Below are 26,943 nucleotides of genomic sequence, written 5' to 3' on the forward strand. Positions count from 1 at the left end.
CAGTTCCGGACTTATTGACACATCCATCAGGGGATCTTCAGCCATCATTGCAGACACTGAAGCTAACCGCTTGAATGCTCCAGTTCCTCGCATAGCCAGGCTTTATAATCTTTCCCATGACACTAGTAAAATTTTGTTGGCTTCCCATAAACCTTCCAGTAGAAAATTGTATCGTAGTAAGTGGAAGAGATTTTCCATTTGGGCTTCTTCCCATAACATTGACCCTTACCAAGCACCATTGTCTTCTATTTTACAATTCTTGACAGAAATTTTCAACAAAGGAGCAGTGGCTGCTACGGTGCGAGTACAATTAGCTGCTATATCTAATTTCCATGTGGGGATTGACGGATTGAATATTATGGCTCACCAATTGTCTAAGGCTTTTCTAAAAGGTTCTTTTCACATGAGGCCTCCAGTGAAGACACCTTACTCTCCCTGGAATTTGAATTTTATGTTATCTCGCATCATTCTTCCTCCTTTTGAGCCTGCATCGTCTTGTGAACTAAAATTTCTATCGTGGAAAACTATCTTCCTAGTAGCCATCACTTCAGCCCGCAAAGTGTCAGAGCTCTAAGCGCTATCCATCAAGCCTCCTTATATGGTCTTCCGTTGTGATAGAGTATCTCTGAGGACAAATCCATCCTTTTTGCCTAAAGTATGTTCTGAGATTAACATCAATCAAGTCATTGAGTTTCCCATTTTCTTCCCTAATCACACCAACAAATTGGAATATATGTCGCACAAACTCGATGTTCACAGACAACTTAGATTTTATTTAGACAGAACAAAAGACATTAGGAAATCAGATCAGCTTTTTGTGTCTTTTTCTGAGGCCAGGAAAGGTAAACCAGTTGCCAAAACAACCCTGTCTAAGTGGCTGTCGGATTGTATCACTTAGACATATTTATGTCATAACATGCCCTTGTCTAGTAAGGTGAAGGCTCATTCAACCAGAGCAGTTTCTACCTCTACAGCCTTTCAAGCCAAATTACTTTTGGACAACATCTGTGCAGCAGTCACATGGTCTAAACTTCACATTTTTATAACTCATTACAAAGTGGATAAGGCCTCCAGGGACAGGACTTCATTTGGTTCTACGGTTCTGAAGAGTGTACTTCCATGAGCCACCCAAGATCAGGGTGCTAGGGATGCTACCCATCAGTGAAGAATGAACAGCGAGATTGAACAACTTCACATAAAGGAGTTATGTACTCACCATAATGTTCCATGTGAGTTGTTCCATCTCGCCTTCATTCTCACATCCCTCCCTCCTTCTCCCTGGCAGTTGACCTGGAGACTGTCCTCATCCTGGATTTTCAATGTGCCTTCATTCCTAGGCAGAATAATTATTGTACTTCTATATGGTACGCAGCAAACAAGATCTGAGGTAATTCCAGCAGTGCATTGTGGGATAAGGGGTTGGGTCTCGAGCTACTGGAGAACTTTGAGCTTGCTAGTCGGCTGTGTCGGAGCCGAGGATCGGCCCCGAACCCATCAGTGAAGAATGAAGGCGAGATGGAACAACTCACATGGAATGTTATGGTGAGTACCATAACTTCTTTTTTATTTTGTGAGGCTGGCATAGTGTTTTCAAGCACTTTTTACTGTGTTTTTTTCTGTTAAAAATGTAACTTTTGTGGACTTGTGGTGTTTACTGGCAATTGCTGCTTGTCTTCCCCATTTTCAACTTGATCATGGAACTGAGTACAAATCCCATAATCAGTCCTTCTTTCAGCTACAAAATGAAAAAGTTAAGAAAACAGCCTTTGCCACCACAGCAGGCTAGCAATTCAACTTGGCCGCAGGTGGGTGACTCTGCTGTAGACATGTGTTGTACTTTAGACCACTCATCATTTATCTCAGATCCCTCTGGTGTGACACCTAACAGCCACTATGGACCAGGGGTGTGCCACATCCTTTGTGGCTGTTGGGAACCCCTCAGTGGGCAAGGGAGAGCCACTGTTGTCAGTCCTGGAGAGAGAACAGGGAAGGTTTCCTTGTTGTGTCAGAATGCTGTGCCCATCCCTGGGGAAGCAGCTGCTGCCATTAGTAACATGGCTGGCCCCATTTTCTTGCCAAAAAGAAACAGAAAAACAGCCATGTATCTCTTGCTCAAATTTCTTTGGATAGGAGTGGTTTACTGGGTCTGGCTCAGGGTTTAATTTAGGCTATTGAGCCTTCTTATAAAGCAGTTTCTGGTAAAAGCAAGAGAGATTCCTCTTTTCCTGAAGTGATTCTAAATTCTTAAATCTGAATAAGATGATGCAGGGACAGATACAGTTTTTTTTACTCAGATTTCTGATTCAAACTAAGAGGAGAGCCCGGTTTCTGATTCTCCCTGTAGGGGGATGTTGGGGTGGGTAGTCTCTTTCTCTGAGACTGTTGCTAGAATGTATGTGTTTTCAGTGGGAGATTGCTGAGATTTCTCAGTCCCTCAAAAATACTATTTGTTTCAGAAGACATTTCCAGACCCTACACTTATTCCTCCTGTTCCGTCCGCTTTAGAGGATGTGTGTTACTTCCTGCAACTTTCCTGATAGTTAGACTGCTGCCCCTAAAAAGGCAGATAAGATGTATAAAGTTCCTCAGTCTTTTAAAATTTTATACACTATTCCCAAACCTGACCCAGCAGCTATAGCTTTAGTCGATCCGACTTCTGCTAAACACGTAGTCAATTCTAATCCTACTCTTTCTAATAAGAATGAGAAAATAGTTGGGGGTTCCTACTCTTTCTAATAAGAATGAGAAAATAGTTGGGGGAGTGTATACTTCTGCAACTTTGATTTTCACAATTCTGAATTGTCAGACTCATATGGTAAAGTTGGTTATGACAAATTGTGAAAGTACGAGAAATGTTTTACCTGCAGTTTCTTCTTTGAGGAAAAAGATTCTTTAAATAACTTTGTTCTATTGCACAAGTCACACTACTCATTGCAGTGAGTGCATGTCTCTGTTGATACTTCTTTTGGGGCTGTGGCCACTGGTACTATTTTGAGAGGAGTTTGCATGGTTGCAGTCTCAGAATCTTCTCGATGATATTAAAAATGAGATTTTAAATTCTCCTTTGGATACACCGTTAGTGTGTGACCCTTCTGCTGTAGAGGTGATCAAAAAGTGTGATGAAAGGGGGAAACTGATCCAGGGAATCTCTAGGATTTTTCAGCCCTCATTTCACTAATTGTCCAAAGGATTTTCTGTGTCCTCATCCAATTTTGGTAAAAACAGAAGAAACAGTCTCAAATTTATGTAACAGATGTTTAAGTAAAAATGGTGAATGGATTGCAAAAATAAGTCTCAAACCTTCCAAAACCAGGGACATTCCACAAGTCTGAATGACTGCTGAAGAGACCTTGTGAACCCCTCATTCCCCAGACCTTATTTTCTTCCAGAAAATATGAATTTCCATTTTTCTGTTTGGCAACAGATTGTTTTGGACAAATGGGTTCTGAAAATAATTCATTAAGGTTACACATGGCAGTGGGAGGAAATTCCTCCTTCCCAAGGGAGAGTAATTTCTCATCCTCCAGATCAGACTCTTTTGTTTCACCTGTTCTTCATCACATGCTGTGTCAAGGAGTGATAGAACCAGTTTCTCCTTCCCAGGTGGGGAAAGTTTTTTTTGGCACTAAGCACATCCTTCAATAAAAGAAAAAAGAAAATGCTTAGAGACCAGTTATGGATCTTTCTTTCCCAAACCTGGTTGTGATAGTGCCAAAATTCAAAATTTTTATTTATTTATTTGTTTAACATTTGTTTACCGGGAAAGTCTGACTGGGTCAGGAACCCATTTTCAGTGGAGGCCCGGGGAAGAAAAGCTTCCAACAGTACATGAAAGTTAAGACATTGTACAAGAAAAAGATAATAGCAAGTGTTAAGCAGGCATTAAATGAGTAAAGAATACTAAAAAGTACATAAGGTAAATAATAAAAAATGTACTAATACAATAACAAAATGCACAAATAGATTAAAAAATATATATTTTTTGGTAATGAGTGAGGGTCAGTGTAAGCAAAGGATCAGGAAATATAGAATAAAGCTGATGCTTAGAAGAATAGTGGAGTAGGAATGGGAAATACTCAAGATTGTAGAATTATATAAAGTTCCTTTGTTTAATTTGGTAATGGTTAGTGGTTGAGAATTCATGGTATAGGGATCTCCAGCAGTAAAAAGAAAAAGATCTTAGAGAGTGATTGGAGTTCACCTGTTGGGGAAAGAGCAGGGGCAGGTTTGGTTACAAAGAAAATGTTTCTTTAGGGAGAGTTTGAAGTTGTTAAAGCACTCAATGGAAGTAATGTCTGTTAGAAGAGGGTTCCAGAGCTTGGCTGTAGCATGAGAGTATAGGCACTGTCCATCTCTTTTATTTGGAATGTAGACGGTTAGGAGTTTTTGGATTTCAGAGCGAAGGGCTCTGGTAGGGGTGTAGGGTTTTAGGACAGATGTGAGGGCTGGGCTGTTTCCAGGTGTATATATCATTTTATGTGCAGAAGACAGTTGAACTAGGTTTAGGTGGTGAGTTAATTTGAGGCAGTTTAATTCTTTCAGAGCTAGACAGAACGGTAGGAGTAGCCGGTGGCAAAATTTGGCAATTTTATGGTAGCAGGTTTGGAGTTTGTTTTTGAGAGAAAATTGTAGATTGGTGTATAAGGGGGGACTGCATATAAGAAAAAGAGAGAGAGAAACAAATTGGTGTTGGTGAGGGTTTTTCTGGTGGAGTTATCCAGGAAAAATTTATGTCTATAGAGTGTTCCTAATTTGATGTGAGTTTTTCTAATGCTGTTGCAGATGTGTTATTTGAATGTTAATTTGTTGTCAGTGGTAACGAGTAGTAGCCTAGCTGAGGAAACTGTTTCTATTTCTGTGTTGTCTTTAGAGAATATTTTAAAGTCGGATGAGATTGGTTTTGCAAAGAAGAGCAGGAGTTTTGTTTTTTAGGCTTTAGGAGTACCTGGGGTTCTATAAGCCATGTCTCTATTGAAGTGACGGTGGTTTGGTTGAGTTGCTGGAAATGTTGTAGGTTATTAGAGGAGGAAATAATGGTAGTGTCATTCGCGTATTGGATAATGGAGCTAATAGGTGAGGAGGTGTGAAGGTTATTGGTAAAAACATTGAAAAGTAAGGGTCCAGGTATTAACCCCTGAGGTACCCCAGTTGTATTGCTTTGATATTGGGATAGATTATTTTGCCATTTAAGTCATTGTTGGCAGTTGGACAGGTAGTTTGCAAACCACTGGAAGGGATGGTCGGGTGCAGCCTACAATTAATAGCTGATGAAGAAATTTGTTGTGGGACACTGTGTCAAATGTCTTTGATAAGTCTAAAAGTAAGACGGAGGTGATATTGCCAGAGGCAATGGATTTAGTCACTGTGTCCATGAAGGAGATTAAGGCAGTGCTGCTGCTGTGTGATGGGCAAAAACCATGTTGGGTAGGGGTAATTAGTTTATTTTGGATGAGATGTTGAAGTAATTTCCTATGTATGCATTTTTCTAGGAGTTTGGTAAGAGGAGAGAGGATGGAGATTGGTTGATAATTGGAGAATTCATTGGAGTTGCCCCCTTTATGTAATGGGATGATGATAGATTTTTTCCAGAGGTTAGGAACATTGGACTTTGTTATGGAGCAATTTATAAGTATGCTGACAGGATATGCTACGGCTCCTGCAGCAAATTTTAAATATTCAGGGGGGAGGTTGTCAGAGGAGAGGGAGCAAGGTTTTAATTTTTGAAGTAGTTTTTGAGTGAGAGAGGTAGGGACAGGTTTAAGAGTAAAGGGGGTAGAAGTAGTAGTACTGGTTTGTTGAGAAGGTGAAAGGTTCTTTTTGTTTGTTCAGGAGTTATGGTTTCAGGGTGGAGGGGGATCAGGGATGGGGCTTGAGGTAGCTGGGGTAGTGGGATTTTTTAACAGTTTGCTTATGCTATCTATAAAATGAGAGTTAAAGAGGTTGGCTATTTCTAAGGGTGTTTTGTCATGATATGGTTATGGGGTTAGTTTAGAGCCTGGGGGTAAGTAGGTTTGAGATGTGTTTCCAAAATTGTTTTGGGTTGCTGTTGTGATTTCCAGTTGGTTAGAAAAGTAGTTTTTTGTCTAATTTCACTAGCTTTTTGCTTTGTTTATAGTTCATAGGTTTATAATTTAGTACTAGGCTAACTGCCCCTCCGAGCCATTTTAAGCCTAGCCAGTTATCCCTTGTGAGACTCAAACCCTGCACCTTGTGTTTGTAAGGCAAACACCTTATCCATTAAGCCACCCTCCCAACCCACTGTAACTGTTTATATTTGATTAGGTTAGCATCAGATTTGTTATTGTGCCATTGCTTCCTTTGTCTGTTGTTTCATTTCACTACCTGTTACCTCTTTTTCTTCTTCTTTCAAATTTCCTGGCAACAGTATACTTAAAAGATGCTTGCCATTACATCCATATTCATTCAACCTTCAGATATTTCTTAAGGTTTTGCGTATCTGGATCTCATTATTTGTGCTTGGTCTTACCCTTTGGAGTATCCACTGCTCCAGGAGTGCTTACAAAGTGTCTAGCTCAAATTATAGCTCATTGCAGGCTACAGGGTATCCACATTTTTAGTTAACTTGCTTATCTTTGCAGAGTTTTTTCAGTGTCAGGAATCTTTCTGTCTTGAGTGAGTGCTCTGTTATAAAAGTTGGGATTCCAAGAGAACAAGGAAAGATATGCAGAGGCACTGAAATCCAATAAACTCTTCTCAACGGGAAACAAATTCTTCTCAATGTGATGAACAAATACTTTTATTGCGTTGCCACACAAACAAAAGTTGCACGAACAGACAAGCAAGATAAAAACACAGTGTAAATCCAAGTAGAAACCAAAGTAAATCAAGCGCTTTCACCCGTAACTATGACGGGCTTTCTACTACTGGATTTACACTGTGTTTTTATCTTGCTTGTCTGTTCGTGCAACTTTTGTTTGTGTGGCAACGCAATAAAAGTATTTGTTCATCACATTGAGAAGAATTTGTTTCCCGTTGAGAAGAGTTTATTGGATTTCAGTGCCTCTGCATATCTTTCCTTGCTGTTTGGGACTTAGTTCGTGTTTACTTGTGTTTGGTGCTTGCTATGGCAGAAAGCACTGAAGTTTCCGACTTTCCAGGGACACCGCTTATACTCAGCGATGCAGCAGATGATCTCCCGGTTACCAGGTCCGAATTTCGGCAGGTAATAGTGTTGCTCACACAGCTTTCTAATTCAATCAAAGAAAGCAATGTTAACTCCGGTGGCAGAATTGCTGCAAATCAGGAACAGGAATTTGGCGCGAACAGAACTGAAAGGTCTTTTTTACATGAACCACAACTCCAGCAGCCTAGTAATGTACATAGAAAGGACTTTCCACCCAGCAACATATGGGTTTAACTACAACGGAGAATACGCAGAGATCATTCAACTTTGATATTTGGTCCAACAAACAGTTTACTTTTTCAGCAGGTACTGTTAATAATAATGTTTCAACTGGTAACAAGATTGACTCTGATTTTTCAGTGTTTAGTGATAAATTGTATTCTTTCAAAGCAGCGAAACTTGAAATTGACTATTTGCAGGAATGCATTAGAGTCAAGAGGGTACCTAGAGGTCTTCGGATTAACAAATTTCCCAATAATGCAGTTGCAGGCTCAGAACTTCATAAAGATATTTCTGAGTTGTTTGACAATACGGGACTTGATATGCTACACTTGATGGTTAAAGATTACAAAAAGAAAGCGGACATCCTGTTAGAAGAACTAAATTTGCTTAATGGCTCCATTAACACTGATATTTCTTTTTCAAGAATTAAAAAGGACTATAATAATGTTTTTTATGAAGTTGATCAGTACTGTTTTAAAATTATGGAAAGAAAAGTTAAAAAACTGGAGAGAGATTTAAATGATTACAAGAATGGGATAGCTCATTGTTATACAACTAAACCGAAATGGTCTACTAAATATATGACTAACAATGGGGGGTCTGCATCTTTTCAAAATCAAAATGATGACATTCCATTGGTTGAAACTCTAAGGCGTAGTGAACGTCTAGCCCAAAAGCACACTAATAATAACATTACAAACAACAATACCCCTAAAAATGATGTTAATCAGGTTTTTTACTTTCCCCAGCGCAGGCAAGGGAACAGAGCACAGTTCCAGAACCAACAAGCGTGGGGGAAACAGCGCAGATGATGGTGCACTCAAATGATAACATTGTAGCTGAAACACATTGTTCCCCATGTTCAGTTAAAACTAAGAATAACTTTACCATTTTTAACTTTACAGAAAGTCCAATTCATGTTACACACTTTGAGTTGTTCACAAAGGGTTTCCATTTTGTTCCCTCCAAATGCATGGATACTACAAAAACCATTCTAGAACTTAAACTGTTTATAAGACAGTTAAATTTGGATATTTTTTTCAAGGGCAAGAACTTTTCAAGAGATTTAGTTAGTAGGTCAAGTACTTTCAATCCACCTCTACACCCCGTCATAAAAATTTTTGATGACCTGGTTGAGGCTGAAATAAGAAATTTACCTAAGAAGAGTATCAAATCACAAAACCTTCCCCAGAGTTGCCATGTCCTCATTAAGCAACTTAGGGATGAGCAGATACGTGTAATGAAACCGGACAAAGGGGGTGGAGTGGTTTTAATGTATAGGAATGAATATGAAGAAATTATTCACAATATACTCCAGGACACGGAACAATATAGCACTCTTTCATTAAATGAGTTGAATATTGCATATGCTAGGATTAAACATCTTTTATATGATATGTTGTTACAGGGTGTAATTAACGAAAAACTTTACAATTTTCTAATAGTAAGTAAACCCCTTACACCAGTAATCTTTGGAATTCCCAAAGTCCACAAAGGGTTACAGCCACTGAAGTTTAGACCCATTGTTGCGGGTGCAGGTAGCATCACAGAACCCTTGGGCAAGTTTGTTGATTCAACACTTAAAAAGACCATAGCATCAATGGAACATATTTGTAAGGACTCTTGGGAATTCCTGAAAAATATTAAAAAAGAATACTTTTTTAAAACAGATTTCTTAGTTACAATTGATGTAATAGAGCTATTTCCTAGAATTCCACACGACATTGGCATACAGTGGTTCAATGAAATTTTAGCAAAATTTTCGAATTTTAGCAATAACACAATTAATCTATTATCAGACTTTATGGACATTTTTTATGTAACAATTTTATTTACTTTAATGGGGAGTTTTTTAAACAAAACAAAGGGGTGGCCGTGGGTTCACCATGTGCGTCTGCATATGCAAACATCGTCCTTTTTCACTGGGAAAATGAGTTTGTATTTACATCACAATGGAAGAATAACATCTTACACTACCAGAGGTATTTGGACGACATTTGCATTTTATGGGAAGGTAGTAGACAAAACCTTGAAGCATTTCTGTACTACATTAACGAGACCACAAATTTTTTGAATTTCACATCCAATGTTAGTGAGAACGTGATGAACTACTTAGATGTGGTATTATTTAAGAACACGGAGTTACAAATGTTTGAGTCTTCGGTGTTCAGAAAACCTACCTTCTCTAATACATATCTACATTTTAGCAGTGCTCACCCCTTCTCTCAAAAGAAGGGTATTTTGAAAGGTCAATTCATTAGAGCTTCTAGAATGTGTAATACCGATAAGAAGTTTTTTGATGAAGCTCAAATGTTGACCAAACTATTCTCAGAGAGGGGTTATCCTTCATCATTAATAGAAGAAATGTACCATGAAGTGCTTCAGAAAAGAATTGACCTATACAGTCCCTTGTTAGGTACTGTACCGGAACCAGTTCCCAAATTTAACTCGTTACCTGACGATAAAAACGACACCCCCACTTCCCAAACTGTTTTTAGCTGTACCTTCAACAATGATACTAACAAAATAAAAAATTCAGTTAGTAAATATTGGTCCATCTTAACCACAAATGAAGACACAAAGAAGTGGCTACCTGAAAAACCTATATTTGTCAATGCAAGGAACACCAACTTGAAAAATATGTTTGAGAGACACCTACCACCACGATCTTCAAGTAAATGTGGTATAACTGGTACTCACAAGTGTAACTGTTGTAAACAATGTCCATATATTATGGACACTAATGTTTATTATATTAAGTCTAGAAAATTTACTTTAAAATCAACAGGATATTGTAATTGTGGCTCCAAGGGTATTATTTATTTAGGGGTTTGTCAAGAATGTGAGAGCTTTTATGTAGGTAAATCAGAGAGAACGCTGCGTAAAAGGATCTACGAACATCTTTATGACATTCGCAAAAAGAAAGAGACAAATGCATTTTTTAAGCATCTCACTAGTTGCCCCAAGATGACACTAAAATTTTTGGTCATTGAACAAGTTCCTCTAAACCCTAGAGGAGGAGACTGGGAAACTTCGATAGAATTCAAGGAGTTGAATTGGCAGTTAAGATTGAATGCATCTAAACCCCCGGGTTTAAATGAAGCCATTAGTATTACCAGTCTCCTCAAATTAAGAAGGGCAAAGTTGTAAATAGGATTATGTATTATGTATTTTGACATACAATAAGTGTATATTAACTTCATAATGATTTAAATTATAAAAGCATTGGCATTATTTAATAGGTTTAACAAGAATTTACAAGTATCTTGTTAAGTTGGTTTTCACCGTGACAACACCTTCTTGTTTTTAAGTGGTATGATTAAGTTTTTGTGGAACAGTGAATTTTTAGCTTTGGCTTCTTAATGTTTAGAAGTTCAATTCACTTTTTTGCATAAGATTATTTTAAACGGTGACCATTTAGATGTTGTTTATTGTTTATTTATACCATCAATGCACATGCACTTTCTTGCTTCCCACACAAAAAGTATTTATTAATTTTTAAATATTTTTTAAGCATCTACTGTCCATATATTTTAGTATGTTTAAAAGTTTTTTACATTTAACATATATACACAATTCACTTACATATTTAACAAGTCAATAGTTTATAATATTTATTGTTTATTATTAAACTATTTCTACACAATACTTATTTTAAGCAAATTATTAATTAATTTGCACATTTATACATTTCTATCATTATATTTTGGTTATACATCATCAAGGACCATTTGCAGTCCTGTAGACGAACTAAATTAGTCCTTTCAATGATGTAAAAATAACTAAAACCCATAAAACGTATTGCACTATACAGGATTGGGTGACATAATGCAATATATTCTTAATATCGAGTTTTTATGCACTATGGCACTTTAACATTTACATTTTTATTTTATGTATTTATTACGTTGTACTAGTTTTCAGTAGTTATTTTTACAAAGCAAATGTTCAACATGCACGTATATCGCGATGCATGCAACATCAAATAATTCATTATGCATCTATTTTAACATTAAGAATTTTCGAAGTTTCATTAATTCAGAACTCATTGGTTTGTTTTAGATTTTTAAAAACACAATTTCAATAATTGAATAACAAAAAATATGTTATTTTAATATATTGTTTTGTGTTTATTTTTTGAAGAAATTCCACTGTATGCACTAATTCCACGCACCGAAGAATATCTGTAACTAGATGTTGCTTTAAACAAGACTTGTAATATGCAGTATTTTCTATTTGAATTGCTTGATCTAATTTATTTAAATACTTTAATTGCATAATTGAAATTGATGCTTGTTTATAAGCACACACCCTTCCACTAGTGGTTCATCTTGAGAAAGCCCGTCATAGTTACGGGTGAAAGCGCTTGATTTACTTTGGTTTCTACTTGGATTTACACTGTGTTTTTATCTTGCTTGTCTGTTCGTGCAACTTTTGTTTGTGTGGCAACGCAATAAAAGTATTTGTTCATCACATTGAGAAGAATTTGTTTCCCGTTGAGAAGAGTTTATTGGATTTCAGTGCCTCTGCATATCTTTCCTTGCTGTTTGGGACTTAGTTCGTGTTTACTTGTGTTTGATTCCAAGAGAACATTCAAAAGTCCTTCTTGACTCCTTCACAGAGGATTGTGTTCCTGGGATGTCAACTAGATACCTCAGTTCAAAGAGCTTTTTTCTGCAAGGAAAAAATAGTTCTTTATTTAGATATTTTTCTAAGGGTTTCCACTCAGACTTTGGTCACTGTAAGGGAGTACCTCAAAATTCTGGGTCTTATGGCATCTATGATTCACATGATACTCCTGGCAAGGCTCCACATGAGAAATATACAGTGGTATCTGAAATTCTGAAATCCCTTTGGTCCCAGTAGCAACACCCTTTAAATTTTCAAATCCCAGTGCTGGGGTTTGCCGGAAAAGAAATTGTTTGGTGGAGGCAACAGATATCCTTAAATCTAGGTCTTCCCTCTCTTTCCCTTCTCCAAAGCAGTCATTCACAGACGCATTGGACTTTGCTTGGGAAGCATTTTCAGGGGGGGATAAAAGTACATTGAGGTGTGGGACACAGAGGATAGTAGCAAACACATAAATATCAAGGGAATGCTTACTGTGATTGAGGTACTCAAGTCTCTGAACCATTTTAGTCCACGGGGGCCTCTTCAAGTGGTTACAGACAATACCACAGTCATGTGGTACATTAACAAGCAAGGGGAAACCAAATGGTGCCCTCTCTGCAGACTAGCCATGTCAGCTTAGGATGTAGCTTCACAGCACAGTCTCACTTTGCAGACATCCTACATTTCATCAGACCAAAATTGTGTGGCAGACAGGCTGAGTAGGACCATTGCAGACCCTCCCAAATGGAAACTAGATCTGGGGTTTTCTAGATTTCATCCCTCTGTAGGGACTTCCTCAACTAGACCTCTTTACCTCTTCTCTGAACAATCAACTGGCAAGATTCTGTTCCAGGGCTTCATCCAAGAAGGCCTTTAAGACAGATGCCTTTTCATAGGCTCATAGGTATTTAATAGTCTAACGACCACAAGAGCCTTTTTAAACCTAGCCATGCATCCCAAATTTCGGACAAGTTCTGGTACCCTTGATAAGTGTAAGCAGAGGCTTGGGAGATGAAGCATTTACAAACAGGGGCCTGGAAAATGAACCATTTAAAGGTTGCCTGTGTCCATTAGAGACATAGGTGCTAAACCAGGGATGAATTTCCTGTTCCCCATCCAATTGTCCAAGTTACACTTGAATTGGGTTAGGCAGGAACTCTGTTTCACATGGATAGGGAGCACGTTCCAGAGACGGGGTAGTTTCTGGGATAGATACTTGTCTCTCTGGCAGGTTCTATTTATATTGCAGGCCAGGTTTAAGTCTTTAGAATGGGTAATTCTGGTGATGTTTGTTTTCTGGATATGCAGGAGGTCCATCAGAGTGGGGTCTGACAATGCCCTATATGCCAAGCATAGATCTCCCCTCAACAGCCTGTAAGAGACAGAATGGAGAGAGATAGGAATTTGAGGCTGTCTGCATAGGACATTTTACTTGTGCCCTGTATTCTTTTAGTGAGGAACCTCTGTGGACAGTCCAGTTGTTAGATATGCCTGGTTAGGTACATACCAAAGGGGGCATTGTACTCAATGATAGGACTGATGAATGCTGAATATAGTGCAACAAAGACTTGCTTGGACCTAGATGTCATACCTTTGTTGCGCAGCATAGAATGATTTATTTACTACAGTAAACACTTGATGGTCAAAGGCTAAATTGCTGTCTGTGTGTCTCACTAGGTCCCTGACTACTAAGTCATCTCTAAGGAGGTTGTTGTTACCAGAGGTGGATGGCTTCCCAAAGGATACTGTTATGCATTTCTTGGCATTTAGTTTTAGTCCATGGCTCTGACACCAGTCGTTTGTCTGTGTCAGCCCTTCCTGGAAAACATTTGTGTCAGTGTGAGATTCAATGACAGCTCCTAATTTTCAATCATCTGCAAATTTAGTCAGCCAGAGACCGTTGCCACTGGCCTTGACTTTAGAGAACTAAATCCCAAAAAGGAGTGGGTCAGGGACCGATTCCTGAGGGACTCCATTTGTGACTGGCCTCTTTGTAGAGGTGGACTCCCCAAATCTAACTTCCTGGGTCCTGTCTGTGAGCCACTTTGCTATCCACTGGGTGACATACGTGTTTGTACCTAACCTCTTGAGTTTGTCAACAATGCCTAACTGGGGTATTGTGTCATATGCCTTGGCCAGGTCAAGATAGGCAGTGTGAACCATTTTCCCCTCACCCTTTGCTTTGTTGACCTTCTCAAAGAATTCCACCAGGTTGAGTAAGCATGGCCTGCCCTTGACAAAACCAGACTGGGTTGGGTCCAATGTCTGCAGGTTTGCTATATCATTATCGATCATTTTCATGATAATTCCTTCCATGGCTTTGCATGTTCAACTAGTTGAGACTTATGAGTCTTTAGTTTCCAGTGTCTGTAGATGGCCCACCTTTGTGCAGAGGGATGACTGTTGCTGTTCTCCATTCATGAGACATGAAGCCTGTTTGGAGGCTACAGTTAAATAGCAGTTTCAGACGGCCTGATAGGTCATGTTTCATGCTATTTAGAAGGCATCCTGGGATATTGTCTGGGCCCATTGATGCAGTGCTCATGACCTAAGAGAGAGCATTAAGGACCTGTTCCCTGATGATAGCAGGGAGAGTTATATTTGTTGATATTTCCCAAGGGAAGGTTGAGGGGGGGAGGGGTAAAATTGGAACTGAATTTATTGGCCAGTAGTTTGCTATATCTTCTGGATCAGTATAGGTGGCTGCATTTGCAATGAGTTCTGCACACAATTGTGTATTGCCTTTGAGGTTGTGGACATAGCTAAAGAATGTCTTGTGGTTGTCCTTGGCATGGTAGGCCAAATTTACCTCAAATGTGGCCTTGGTAGACTTTATTTGTCCTCTAAGTTGTTTGTTTAGTTTAATGAGAGTGCCTTTATCCTGCTGAGTGCTACACCACCTAATTTTTGCCATGATTTTCTTTCTTCTGTTACATAGCCTATTGATTTTGTGATTCCACCAGGGTGGCTTGTTTTTTGAGTTAGTTCTGTACTTCTTCCTGGTGGGTATACTTGCCTCTGTGCAGCTATTAACATGCTTCTATAAGGTTTCTGTGAACAGTTCTGCATAGGCAGAAGTGTTTTTGGGGTTTATGGGGGCTTGGAATTTTGCCAGGTTATCACTTAATAGCAGAAAGTTAGCCTTAGAGTAGTTCCTAAATATTCCAGGATTAGCTGGGGGTCCACGTTTTATTTTTACTTCAAAGGAGACCATTTTATGGTTTGACCTTACCAGGGAAGACATTACACTATGGGGTGTGCAGTACTCTCCCATATTAGTGAGGACCAGATTCAGTGTGATTGCACCCCTGGTTGGTGTATTGGCAGTCTGGTCCAGGGAGTTTATGTTTACAAAATCCAGGAATCTCAGTGCCTGTACGTTTGGTGTCGTATAGGATTCACAGTTAATAGTGAGGTAATTACAGTCACCCATAAATATGGTATTGTGTTGGATGGTGAGTGTTTCCAAAAATGTTTAAATATATGGTATGGGTTTCCTGGGTAATAGAGAGGGGCCTATAGCTTGCAAGCAAGTGGTATTGGATTTTGTCTATGGTGATTTGAACATGGAGCAGCTCACATGCATTGCCCTGTTTGACCAGCCATGAAGTATATTTATTTTTGACATAAATCGAGACACCTCCACCTTTAATCCCTGACTGTGTAGTAGCTGATCTAAATGTGTGGAGGGCATTATAATCTTGCACTGTCTGTATGCTCTCATCGGCTTTAAACCATGTCTCAGTGACCGCACAGATGTCAACATTCTTGAGGGTGAAGAGAGCATCTGATATTGTTAATCCTCGTTCATTCCTTACGTGTGGGTATCTGTTCTGACCTCGGAACCGAGCCAGCCATCTTCCAAGCTCACGTCAGCTACAAACTCTCGAGCTAAAACTCTTACCCAGAATTCCCATCTCCCTGTTACCTCAGATTTCGTTTGCCACGTCACCATTCGGTCGTGTCAAGCTACTTTTCTTGAGCTAAGTACAATATGTTTCAACATACTAAATTCTAAAACAGCCTTTTCTCACAGAAAAGTTATTAGATAGTTTTCTCTTACCTTATCGCATTTAGCGACTATCCTCTCTTGAATCTTTTCAATTCCTTTCCTCCCCTTTACTACGAGGTATTTTATTTTTTACCATCATTGGTAAACCCCCTTTCCTTCTTACCTTCGGGTAATTCTTGTACCATTGCTGGTATTTTTTCTGGGTTTCCTTCTTTCTTTCTAACATGGCAGATAAAAAAAGGTAGTCCAGGATTTAAAAGATGTTTAGATTGTGGCCATAAATTACCTTGCAACGGAGTTTTCCTTTGTGTGGTATAACAACAGTGTTCGAAACTTTTTGTGGTTTTTGGTACCTACTTCAGATGCACATTCCCTGTGTGTCTATTGCTTGGGTGTGCCTCATTTAACAGTTGACCCGTCCTGTGGGATTTGCAAGAATTTCTGTAACAGGACGTTGATTGAGAGAAAAAATAAATTAATATTAAAGGGGCTACTTAAATCTCCTTTTTCAGAGGCTATTTCTGGGTCGGAGGCTTCAACCCCTCCAAGATCCCATAAGAAAAAGAGTGATGAACATATAAAGGCCAAGTCTTTTCCTTCGTCCCCTGCTGGGGACCCCCAGGAACAGAGACCCAAGAAAGCTACATTTTCCAGTTCGTCCTTGACTTCTTCATCTCCAGCGCTTTCAGTACCTAAACCTTTGGCACCGAGGATACTGGCACCATCTGTGACTTCGGCACCAACTAGCTTGCCCTTTACTGTATCAGTACCGAGGGGCTCCTTGGTTCAGACTTCTTTACCGGCACTGACTGTCCAGTCGTTTTAGACTGTTACGACATCGATGGATTTTTCTACACCCATTGCCTTTTCGGCTCCAACAACTTACCCGGCACCGACTACCCTCTCAGCACCGACCATTCAGTTATCGGCACCGATTTGTTTTGGTTCCAGCCTTAGCACCGACAACCACTTCGGTACCAACCTTATCGTCGGTGCAGATCATGACTTTGGCACAGATGATTTCCTCGGTGCAGACACCTGTAGTTCAGTCCTTTACAGCCCCGTTGTTTTCAGTGCAGACCTCCGAGGTGGGCACCAAGCTTGCTCCGTCTTTGGATAGACCTGACTCCCCCACAGCCGTGTCCATGAAATCCACTAGAAGCCTGTCTGAGCACGACGTGTTACGTCTTGTGGATCAAGTGCTTTTGGCCAGAGGTATCCCGCGCCCCAGGACCTATCCTTCCTTGGGAGGTGATCACCCTTTAATAAAGACAACTACTTATTCTCCTCCTTCATAGCCTTTGAAGCCCCTTGATTCAGCACAGTCTTCCCCCTCTACGGTTCCCTTTATGGACCTCACTAAGGAGCCGCAGTTGCCTTTGTGGCAGGAGAGTTTTGCTACGACCCAGGATGTCAGCTGTGGTATACATAATTTGGTGTTTCACAGCCATCCAGGGACTCCGAGTCAGCAGGCTGAGCCATTTAGGAGAGGGGTGACCCCTGCCCTGGGCACTCACCCCTCTTCAGGTGGACTGGCTTTCCTGCTAATGGAGAAGGCTCTGGCGTCGGTTGGTGATCCTGTGCTATCACTCTCCCCACCCTCCTCTGGACCGCAATGTACACAAGTCGCTCCTAACGGACACCAGGCGCAAGGGCCTCAGGATATACTCCCACAGGAGACCCCTTTTGCGCTGTCTTCCCCAGCTTCTCCCTCTGAGGAAGTTCATCAGAAGAGCTTGTGCAAGAGGAAGCACATGGACTCCACAGAGGAGTCCCTTACTGAAGACACAAACTTTGATGATGGGGAAGGGTCCCATCGCTCACCCTCTGAGGTATCCTTTGGTGATATTCTTGAAATTCTTAAACAGAGAGGTGACTGGCAGCCCTCGAACCCGACCTCTGAAGAGTCTGTGTTCCTGCAGGCCTTTTGCGCTCGACCCCCTACCTCCTGGGTTACTCCACTTGCTGACGAACTGGTCTGGCTCGTCGTGCAGCATGTGTGGAAGGCCCCTGACACTGTTGAGGCCATTCCCCAGAGGCCAGATAAAATTTTGTCCCCCCCCTGCTACTGATCCCCATTGGTCCAAAGGTCTTCCTGTAGATGCTTTGATGGTGGTGGCTGCAACTAAAAAGGAACTGGCAGAAGAAGAAAGCCAGACTGTACATCCACCCAACAAAGAGTCCCGGGCTTTGGACAGAATAGGGAAGCGTACTTTTGCATCAGCGACCTTTGGAATCAGGTCCCTGAACTATATGGCGCACTTTACCAGGCTTCAAAGAGATTTAATTTATGAGCTTGCTGAAACTTTGGCTGGAGCTGTGTCTGATGAGGTCCGTGACAAAGTGGGCTCTCAGCTAGCCACCATTGAATCGATGTCTAACTCCTCCATGCGCCTGATATCTCACACATCAGAAGGAGCAGCTAGAGCGGCGAGTTCAGGCATTGTTCTGAGACAACACGCCTGGATGCGCTTGTGTAATTTCACGGAACCCTTCAAGGCTTCCTTTCTCAACGCTCCCATCGAAGCCTCTTCATTGTTTGGACCTAAGGTTAAAAGCACACTGGCCAGATGTGAACAGGACGGTAAGACCCTTTCTGCCGTGGGTGTCCATTATTCTTCCCCTCAACGGGCTTTCTCCAGAAACCAGAAGAGTGGGAAGATATGGTACAAAAAGAATCAGGGTCCTTTCCATGACACACAGGCCGAGTTCTCCCCTAGAGGCAGAGGGGGAAACTCACAGGGAAGACGCCCTTTTCGGGGCATGGGGGTCCGTGTAGCCAGGGTTCCAGGGACTCTTTCCCTGGTTAATCCTACCAGCCAAACCTACCTGACGTTCCACCCAGTCAAAGGGAAGAAGCAGCATTAGAGATTTCAAACCTGCTAAGAAAAAGAGTCATCCAAATAGTCCCTCCAGACCAGATAGGATCCGGATTCTACTCAAGACTATTTCTGGTGCCAAAGAAAACTGAGGACTGGAGACCAATCTTGGATCTCAGTGTATTGAACAAGTTTGTAAAAGTACAAACATTCCGGATGGTCACAATACAGTCTATCCTTCCGCTTTTGGAAAAAGACGATTGGATGTGCTCGATAGATCTTCAAGGTGCATGGTACCACATAAAAGTGGACATACCATCAAGAAGATTCCTTCGCTTCCGTGCGGGAGCCAGTCACTACCAGTTCAGAATTCTGCTCTTCGGACTCTCTACAGCCCCCAGAGTGTTCACAAAGTGCATGGCAATCATCACAGGTCACTTGCGACTACAAGGATTCCAGGTGTTTCCATACCTAGACGACTGGCTCATCTTCGCCCACACCAAACATCTATTGGAAGAAGCCCTGGCATACTCTCTCCTCTCTGCAGAAAGGCTAGGCATAACCATAAACTGGCAAAAATCCAGTCTCACTCCATCTCAGTCCACAGAATTCATAGGGGTCATCTTGAATACAAAGAATTGCAGAGCATCCATTCCAGAGCACAGACTTCTAAGGATAAATCAACAACTGATCCCAATCCTTTTAAGGGAGAAATCCACAGCTCGCTCTTTTCTACAGTTGTTGGGTTCCATGACAGCCTCCATCACCATTGTCCCCCTGGCGAGGTTTCACATGAGGCTTCTACAATGGCTGCTGCTCACCCACTGGTATCTCTTTCAGCCAAGATTCGGGTAACTCACAGGTGCAAACAGGATTTAAATTGGTGGATGGCCCACAACTCGTCACAGTGGTCTTGCCCCTTTTCCCCCCAACAGCCCAAGGCTACGGTGACCATGGACACCTCCTTGATGCGGTGGGGGGGGGCTATGTCAGGGACAGACCGTCCAAGGTACGTGGTCCGAAATGGAGGCCCATCTGCATATAAATGTTCTAGAGCTAAGGGCGGTGCTTCTGGCGTTGCAAGCATTTCATCCCCTGCTGCCGTCTGAGACTATTGCGATACAGTCAGACAACATGGCGGTGGTGTGGTACATCAGCAAACAGGGTGGAACCAAATCTTACCCACTCTGTCGAGAGGCCATGAGGATATGGCATTGGGCGATGGCTACCAACCGTTTTCTTTTAGCAACGCACATTCCCGGGAGTTCCAACGTGATAGCAGACAGGCTCAGCAGGTGTATACTACAACCTCACGAGTGGTCCCTGAATCCCTTGATAACAGTGGAGATTTTCATCCGCTGGGGTCTTCCTTGCTGCGACCTCTTTCCGTCCCCAACCAACTACAAATGCAGCAACTATTTCACCCTGATTCCCCCTCCAGGACAGTCACACAGGGACGCTCTAGTCCACGATTGGCCCTCGAGTCTACTTTATGCATTTCCACTTCTCCCCCTCATTCCCCAGTTTCTGAAGAAAGCCCGCCGGTTGAAGAGCAAAGTAATCCTCATAGCACCATATTGGCCTCATTAGATTTGGTTCCCTTCCTTTGGCCTCACCTGCTAGATCAACCGTGGATTCTCCATCCGCAGAATATGATTCACCCCTACTTGAACAGCCTGAATCTCACAGCTTGGCTCCTCCAGTTCCCTTGATTGCCAGGCAGAATGATCTTTCTTTGCCAGTACGTGACATTCTTATTGCATCTCATAAGTCTTCCACCAGAATTACATATCTCAGCAAGTGGAAAAGATTTACCTTTTGGCTGAAAGAAAAACAGGTAGATCCTTTTTCAGCACCAGTGTCGATAGTACTGGAGTATCTAACTACCATATTTCAATTCGGTCTGTCTGCCTCTACCATTAGAGTTCATTTGGCTGCAATATCTAATTTCCATGATGGTATCCAAGACTCCTCTCTTATGTCACACAAATTATGCAAGACTTTTATAAAAGGAGTGAATCATCTAAAACCCCCTTTTAGAGAACCTACTCAACCATGGGACTTGTCATTAGTCCTACAAGCTTTGACAATGCCACCTTTCGAACCAGCTTCTTTTTGCGACCTCAGATATTTGTCATGGAAAACCTTGTTTTTGGTCACCATTACTTCTGCCAGACGTATCGCTGAGCTTCAAGCCTTATGCATCAAGAGTCCATATTTGATTTTTCATAAAGATAGAGTGTCATTGAGAACTAATCCTTCCTTTCTGCCAAAAGTGATCTCTGAAATGTCCATTAATCAAACCATTGAATTGCCAGTTTTCTTCCCCAATCATTCAAACAAAGGAGAGTATTGCCTACATACCCTAGATATTCACAGGCAAATTCACTTCTACTTGAACAGGATTAAGGCCTCTCATAAATCAGACCAGTTATTTTTGGCCTATTCTGGACCTAGATTAGGATGTGCTGTTGCTAAGGTCACATTGGCTAAATGGTTGAAACACTGTGTGACCTTCATTTATTGATAGCGTAATATTCCATTACCTACTACCATAAAGGCTCATTCTACAAGGTCGGTGGCAACTTCTGCTGCCTTCCATGCCAGAGCTTCTTTACATGACATTTGTGCAGCTGCAACTTGGGCTACTCCTTATACCTTCATCAATCATTACAAATTGGATTTGGCCTCCAGGGGAAGAGCATCTTTTAGTTCTATGGTGCTCAGGAATGTCCTTCCATGAGAGCCTCCCAGGAATAAAGGTAGCTGAGGCCTCTGTCCCAAACGTAAGGAATTAACGAGGATTAACAATATCAGATAAAGAAGTTATGTCTTGCCATAACGTTCCATCTGTATTGTTGATCCTTGTTCAGTCATTACAACCCTCCCTCCTTCCCCCTCCTGTGGCTTCTAGTGGATCTCTCCATCCGGTTCTATTAGGTCATTTGACCAGAGGTAGCCTCTACCTTCTTTTGACTTGCAAACTCAATCTGAGGTAACAGGGAGAGGGGAATTCTGGGTAAGAGTTTTAGCTCGAGAGTTTGTAGCTGACACGAGCTTGGAAGATGGCCGGCTCGGTTCCAAGGTTGGAACCGATACCCACATGTAATGACTGAACTAGGATCAACAATACAGCTGGAACGTTTTGGTAAGACATAACTTTTTTTTCTATGGAGTGGAGCTTTTTGTTTAGACTCCAAGCACTGAGCAGTAATACCTTTAGATTTTTTTGGTTTTGATTTGCTATGTCAGAAGTTCTTTCATTTTGGCATTGCCTTAAAAAGGCACTGTGGGGGAAGACAAGGTTTTAGCTTATATTTAAAAGCGTAGTGGGGAGAGGTGCAGAGACCATCCCTGGCAATGCAGCATGGTCTGTTGAAGATCTCCTTCCATGCTGAAAAATATTGCACCCCTTTAGAATGGCACCAGAAAGTAAGCCAATTATTAAAGTCAGTCATCTTTAGTTCATATTGTGGCATCATCCTTGGAGAAGGTAAAATGCTGTTCAGTGCTAAGCTCTTACTGTCTTGGGACACATATTCAATGATGCTTCTCTTCATATAGTCTAGGAAGGTACGTCTCAAGTCATTTATACCCACATGGACTATAACTGAGTCATACTGGTACTTATGGTCCAGTGACCTGAGTGCATGCGTAATGTGGCAGATCCTAGCCCTTGATAAGCAACTGACCATAACTTTCTCCTTACTCAGCCTGGTGAGAGGGACATCAGTGTGTCTCATGATGGAGTCTCCATGACCAGAATGTTGGACTGTATGGTTGCTTGCCTTATGGGCTTAGAAGTAGAGATTCCATGTGATGTGGCTGTATGTGTTGATGTGGGTGTTTTTATTTGAAAGAGTGCTTTCATGGCTGCTTTGGGTATTTGTTATGTGTACTTCATCTAGGAGGACTTTGGGGTTTAGGACGGTTAGATTTAAGTGCCTCAGCATATGTGGATCAATATGTCTGCTTTGAATTGTGTGTGATGGGTGCAGCATGTATACTACTGACAGCCTTATTGACATTAGGAGTACTTTAATGTGAGAGCTTTGCCTACAGTGACATTGTGTAAATACTTCTCTCACACATACCTTATCAGTTTGTTTGAAAATTAACTGGTTGTCAGTAAACATGAGGCAATTTCTACATTGCCACAGGATGCCCATATCCACCAAGCTGGTAATGGAGATAGTGGGAAAGTTCGTATCCATGGTAACAGACCATTTTTGTTGATTCTTTTCTTTTCCTTGCTTAGGAATGTTCATGTATGCTTTTCCACCTTTTCCACTAATATTCAGAGTACTTCTGAATATTCAGGAGTCCCTCAAGATAATTGTGGTGACTCCCTTCTGGCCCAGTCAACTGTGTTATGTTAACCCCTGTTTTGTAAATGGTCACGCAATTACAACAAGCTTCCTCACAGACTGGATCTACTCACACAAGAACAAGAGGCGTTTGATACACCCCAGCATCAGTCATCTTCAATTGAGTGCATGGATGATGGGGTCTTAATTCCTTTTAGGCACCTGTTTACTGAAGACGTGCAGCAGGTACTAACGGACACAAGAAAGCCTGCTACTTGAAAATTATATATTAGCAAATGGAAAAGGTTTTCTAGTTGGTGCCGACAACATAACCAGAACCCATTCAGGGCTAGTTTTGATCTGGTTTTACAGTATTTGTGTGAGTTACTATCCTATGGCCTTTCTTATTCCTTTTTCAAGGTTCATTTATCAACCATTTCTGCATGTCTGTCCATGGATTCTCCTCTCTAAATGCAGTTTCATGTTAAAATGTTCTTGAAAGGGTTTTGCATAAGATGTCTGCAAGAAAACAGGTGACCCCTTTTATGGATCTTAAATTTGTGTTAGAGAAGCTAGCACTTGCTCCATTTGAACCAGCTGATCTGGCTGATTTATTTATTTAACATTTATTTACTGGGAAAGTCTGACTGGACACAGGTCCTTTTCAGCAGAGGCCCAGAGAGAAAAGCTCCATGAGTAACAGTAAATTTTAATGCACTAATTACAATAATCAATAAAGTATAAAGTAAACCAAATGTAGTATACATAAGAAAATACAAATTTGTTAAGTCATGACAACAAAACCTAAGCTTTGAACTTAGCTAGTACTATTTGTAAAGTATTACTTATGTCAAGATATAAGGTTAAGACTTTTGAGGTTCTTAATATGGAAAACAGTTTTACTGATTGCTCTGACCTCTGTAAGAATGGTATCTGAGCTGCAGCTTCTTATGGTGAGTCAACTCTAGCTTGTTTTCCATAAGGAGAGTTTTTTTATTCGAGAACTAATCCTTCCTGTATGCCTAATGTGGTGTTTGAGTTTGCTTTAAGCCAAACTATCCATCTCCCCATTTTCTTTCCTGAACCTAAAATTGAGGGAGAGAGGATACTCCATACCTCGAATGTCCACAGACAACTCTGGTAGTGTGTTGAGAGAACTAAATCTTCCAGATATTTGGATCAATTGTTCATTTCTTGTGAAGATAAGAAGAAGGGAGAACCTGTGTCAAAACAGACTATTTCCAAATGGTTGTCTAAGGTTATTACCTTTATTATACTCACTATAAGAAAAGTATTCCAGGCAGGGAGAAGGGCCACTCTACCAGGGCCTTGTCTTTAACTATGGCTTTTTAGAAAGGATGGGATTCTAGAAGTATTATTGAAGCTGCTACTTGGTCCTCTGTACTTGGTTTTACAAAGCACTATAAGCTTGATTCCTTCTCTAGGTCCAAATAGAGCTTTACTAGCAGCGTTCTCTAGGGGCTTCTATTCTGGACTCATTTCCTTCCACCTCCCAAATGTACTTAGCTATGGTAATCTACCTGTATAGGTTAGGCTATAGCAGCAGCAGTAGTCAATATGATGAACATAGTACAGTTGTGTTAAGCTGAGCTTACCATAACAGCAGATGATTAAACAATCACTGCTGCTGTAGCCACTCCCTCATTCCTTCTCCCTTGTTTGGTGTGTGTGTGTGTGCGTGCGTGCGTGTGTGCGTGCGTGCGTGCGTGCGTGTGTGTGTGTGTGTGTGTGTGTGTGTGTGTGTGTGTGTGTGTGTGTATTCTTTTTTTTTTCCAGGGTGTGGACATTTATTTTTTGTTGCTCCTGGCATTGTCCTTGCAGGGCTCGGTCTCCCTGCTTACAGGAAAGCTCTGAAGGGCTTTGCTCCCAAACTTGTCTTTTCGTCAGTTCAGCTCAAGCTGCCTGACAGTCTGAGCACTTGGAAGGTGCCCTGAAGCTTTAGAAGCTGATCGTCTGTTACATCCTTGGCAGGGTATACTCTGTATAGCTAAGGCTACTGTAGCAGTGATCATTTGAGCATCTACTGTTATGGTAAGGTCATCTTACACAACTGTACTTTCTCCTCCTTTCCCTTTAGGCTATCCACTACTCCAAGAGTGTTCACAAAATGTCTAGCTGCTGTCATAGCCCATTGCACATTACACTATATCCACATTTTTCCATATTTAGACAACTTGATTATCTTTGCAGAATCTTTTTCAAAGTGTCAGGAATCTGTCACTCGGGTGAGAGATCTCCTATGCAAGCTGGGCTTCCAAGAGAACTTACAATGGTATTTTCTGACTCCTTCAAACAGGATTGTGTTCCTGGGGTGTCTGCTAGACACCTCAGTACAAAGAGCTTTTCTTCCACAAGAAAAAAAAAGATTTATATTTAGATCTATTTCAGGGGGTTCTGCTCAGACTTTGGTCACTGCGAGGTATTATCTTAGGATTCTGGGTCTCATGACATCTAGGATTTTCATGATAACTTTGGCAAGATAAATGCACATTTTAGGCACCTGCTTTGTGAGGACATGCAGCAATAAGCATTGGAGGCAAGAAAAGATGCTGGTAGAAAATCATGTATTAAGAAATGGAAAAGGTTTTCTGGTTGGTGCCACCAATATAACCAGGGCCCATTCAGGACTAGGGTTGGTTTGAATTACTTGCCTGTGGCCTGTCGTACTCCTCTGTCAAGGTTAATCTGTCAGCCATTTCAGCATGTCTGCCCATGGATCCCCTCTTTCTAGGCATTCTCATGTCAAAACATTTTTGAAAAACTTATTGCTTAAGAGACCACCATAAGAGGCCCTTAATTTTGTATTAGAGATGCTAACACATGCTGCATTTGATCCAGCTCATCTAGATGAATTTGAGGTTCTTAACAAGGAAAATGGTTTTACTGACTGTTCTGACCTCTATAAGAAGAGATCTGAAGTAGTTACTTCATTTGTTCTGCAACCTGTGGGTTTCGGATCCGACCTCGGATCCGAGCCGGCAGCTTCACTAGCTAAAAGATCTGAGCTCCTAGCTCCACCCCCTACCCATAATCCCCTGCTGCCTACTGCATTACCTCCAATCGATTGCTGCGGCTGAAGCAGCTACTTGCGAAGAGCTCCTTAGGCTTGGTGAGATTGTTACATTTTTCTCTCAGAGAAAATATCTTTAAATTTAATTTTTGTTTGGTTAGTGTGTGTTGTGGTAGTAATTCCCCTAGTAGAATTAGAGTTTAGAACCCTTTTCTGTAGTAGTTTTTAGTCTTAGCGTCGCGTGTTGTTCCTCTCCCCCCTTAGTGTTTGGGTGTGTGTGTTGTTAAGAAATGGCTGAAGGGCCCAAGGCCGTTTTTTCGAAGTGCTCTGATTGTGGCCATAAGCTTTCCCCAGCTGATGGCCACACTTAGTGCGTTTTGTGCCTGGGAGTGGCCCACGTATCAACGGCTTGCCCAATTTGTGCAGCCTTTAATCCCCGGGCAATTAGGGACAGGAAGAACAAGCTGATCCTGGCGGGCTTACTTCCCCCAGGACTCGGCTTCTTCTTCCTCCCCCTCGAAGGCTCAGGCTGCTTCCGTAGCCCCAGTGCCTTTAGCTCCCCCCGCTCTGCCTGGGACTCAAACTCCCTCTGCTATGCAGGGTTCGGGGGACGCTAGTGCCTCTGTCTCCAAAGAAAAGAGACATAAGGAGAAAGACAAGCACAGGTCTCATAAAAGGCGGGCTGAGGATCACCCCTCAGCCCCACCATCTAAAGTTGTTAGCTCTCCCTCAAGGGTCTCCGGATCCTCCCCCTCTCGGCTCCATTCGCCTCGGTTCTCATCGGAGCCGGAGGAGGA

General features: G+C 41.4%; 1 protein-coding gene across 1 annotated transcript in view; it reads left to right on the forward strand.

Moving 5' to 3' along the window:
- Window positions 1–26,943, forward strand: part of LOC122808457 — a 1,306,749-nt gene that overhangs the window by 682,520 nt on the left and 597,286 nt on the right. The gene's annotated exons all lie outside the window — the stretch shown is intronic.

The sequence above is a fragment of the Protopterus annectens genome, chromosome 8.part0, assembly GCF_019279795.1.
Source record: "Protopterus annectens isolate FY-2018-M chromosome 8.part0, PAN1.0, whole genome shotgun sequence".
Lineage (NCBI taxonomy): Eukaryota > Metazoa > Chordata > Ceratodontiformes > Protopteridae > Protopterus > Protopterus annectens.